The sequence below is a fragment of the Callorhinchus milii genome, unplaced genomic scaffold, assembly GCF_018977255.1.
Source record: "Callorhinchus milii isolate IMCB2004 unplaced genomic scaffold, IMCB_Cmil_1.0 Scaffold4, whole genome shotgun sequence".
Classification (NCBI taxonomy): Eukaryota; Metazoa; Chordata; class Chondrichthyes; order Chimaeriformes; family Callorhinchidae; genus Callorhinchus; species Callorhinchus milii.
Genome location: NW_024704745.1, coordinates 26,089,932 through 26,092,800, shown reverse-complemented (window position 1 = coordinate 26,092,800; position 2,869 = coordinate 26,089,932). Strand labels below are relative to the sequence as shown.

At 36.2% G+C, this 2,869-nt stretch overlaps 1 non-coding gene across 1 annotated transcript; it reads left to right on the top strand.

Annotated features, from left to right (window-relative positions):
• The first annotated feature begins 1,237 nt into the window (after nucleotides 1–1,237).
• Nucleotides 1,238–1,309, top strand: trnav-uac. Its single transcript has one exon. It is a non-coding gene; the product is annotated as a tRNA-Val (tRNA).
• The last annotated feature ends 1,560 nt before the right edge of the window (nucleotides 1,310–2,869 follow it).

Here is a 2,869-nt window from a genome sequence, read left to right as displayed (position 1 = left end):
GTCCGACACATTCCATCACCAAATCCCGAACTAGCGAATTCAATTCCATTCTGATATTCTGTTGCAAAGCACGTCACCTCATCTCTAAGGAGAACCCCACTTATTTACCCCCAAGGAGACTTAAGGCTAAGACAAAATGAAATTCTGAGCCAGTGTCTCCAGTAAAAATCAGTCAGGGTTCCTGCTTTGGATTGCTATCTAATGGCTCCTCCTGAAAAATGTGTATGTGTGTGGTGAAGACATGTTGATCTTTGCTTTGTTGATTCCAGCAATTAAATAGCCTGCTGGCACTAATTGCAAATAAATAATGACCATGGATGAGTTCAAGTTAACTGCTGGAGGCTGTGGAAAGTCAATGCCTTTATAAGAGGAGAGGAGACAATTAGGAGGGAAAAGTCAAGAATTAAAGCACTAGTTTCTGCAACTCTTTGTAATACATTGCTGTCCTACAGTCATACACAAAGATTGACATTTGCAATTAATGGGGTAAGAACACTAGCTATTGTGCATTATTTAAATACCACAATCCTTCAATGGAATCAAAACTACATTGCCTTCACCCATGTTGAGCCATATATTATTTTGGCAACAATTGCTATTAATAAATTATATTAATTATATTAAAGTAATGTATTGATTACATTACTTAATCACAAAATCAACAAGATCAAGAAGATCTTAGAAATATAGAAACATAGAAACAGGTGTAGGCCATTTAACCCCTCGAACCTGTTCCGCCATTCTATAAGATCATGGCTGATCTGTACCTTAACTCCAATTACCCACCTTTGCCCCATATCCCTTAATACTCTGACCTAACAAATATCTATCCATATCAGTCTTGAAAATTTGAATGGATCCACACCCACAGCCTTTTGGGGGAGAGAGTTCCAGATTTCCGCTACTTTTTGGGTGAAAAACTTCCTAAGTAATAATTCCTTCAAAAATAATGATCATAATTTGGTCACTCAATCCACGACTGTGTGCCGTGTCGCGTTTCACCCACAAAACAGCCAATTCACTTTACATTATATTCTGTGAAGCATTTTGAGACGTCTCAAAAACGTGATAATGCCCTATATCAAATACAAGCATTATTATTATTATTATTCCTCTAACGCTGAAGATCATCCTTGTTGCTCTCCTCTTCCTCTATGGCTTGGGCATGTTCCTTATGTCAGGGTGACCATAACTCTTTGCAGAACTCCAGATGCAGCCATACGTCATACAGCCATGGAGTCCTGTAGCTCAGTGGTTAGAGCACTCGCTTTACAAGCGAGAGACCTGAGTTCAATTCCAGGCAGGGCGAAACCTTGGGCAAGTTTCCTTACTCCACACGCCTAATAATAATCCCTCCAAAACCAAAAACAACAATAAATTGATCATTTTCAATCCATGACTGTTTGTGGGACATTGCTGTGCGCAATTGGCTGCCGCGTTCTCCCACAAATATACAGTCAATTCACTTTACAGTGTGTTCTGTGAAGCGCTTTGGAACGTCCTCCTGACGTGAAAAGCGCGATATATATCAAATGCAAGGATTATTATTATTATTACCTGAGCACTATACAGCTTGAGAATGATTTCTGGGAATCTGAACTCAATCAAATCCATATTTGCTAAATACGAATAGCAATTATACTTTAAACATTTTCAGTAATTTTAATTTAAGTGATGATCAAGCTTAATTTTCACAATGCATTTCATGCACTCTTATTAGGATGTCATCGGTACAAAAGTCAAATGAAGTTCAAAAAGGAGAGCTAAGAGAACATTATTCATTTAACAATACAATGAACAATTATGGCATCCTTTGCTCAGCAGAGCAGAATGTTGCACTACAACATTGCAACTTAGGAATCATTTATGATATGTTATGACATCTTTTGCTTAACATGAACACAGGTTTCACAATAAATAGGCATTTAGACCAGTTTACCATCATATCTGTCCTTGAAATGAAGGCAGAATTCAATTAAAGTGAAATTCTCCACCTTAAAAATTACGTTTACCAGCATTTGCATTTGAACTCTGCATTAATGAACAAACTAATGATCTTCAGAAAATATGTTTTTGAAAATGTTAATGCTTAAAAATAAATAACTGATTTTTATTTCACAGCATACAGTGGATAATTCTTACATTCAGTCTTAATTCTAACAATGTTTTTTTCACCAATCTTAAACCAATCTGTTTCAAAATAAAGACTGAGTAAGAATTGTCCAAAAATGTGCACACTGAAATGTTTAGAAAACATTGAAGGTCTAGAGTCGTGTGAAATTTCAACCCCTATTGTTTGAACAAACAACATCACTGGGGAGCTCGCATGCTGAACCCTTTGCTTTCCTAGTTCACTGTCATCACCTGGTTGTGAGATACACAAACCTATAACACATACAGAACAAAAGAAAATCAAGAATACCAACATCTATTTGATTCACTATTACTTTGAATGCTAACTCTAGACTGTCAAACTGAAGTTGTGAACTCCATGTGAACCAAGGTATCAGCTTGAAAAGGCAAGACAGCCCAGGATTTTAAAAGTCTTGTCTGCTAAAAGATATTCTTGATTCCTCCAATTCTTTGTCACAATACTGTGCTAAAAATAAAGCTTTGTCATTCACGACTTGCCTTATTACTAAACTTCAGAATGAAGGAATAAAGAGATAAGTATTAGGAAAAAAAACATGATGTTTGGTTCATTAGACTCTTGGATTTCTAACAAGAACCATGCCTCATTCACTTTAAGTACCCCATTTCCTTTTTTTACAGTTAGTAGCTTTTTCTCCAATTTAATATTTATTTTGTAGCCAGATATTTTCAGTTTTATTTTAAACCAGGTTTTGATGGTGTTTGGGAGTAAAGCTGG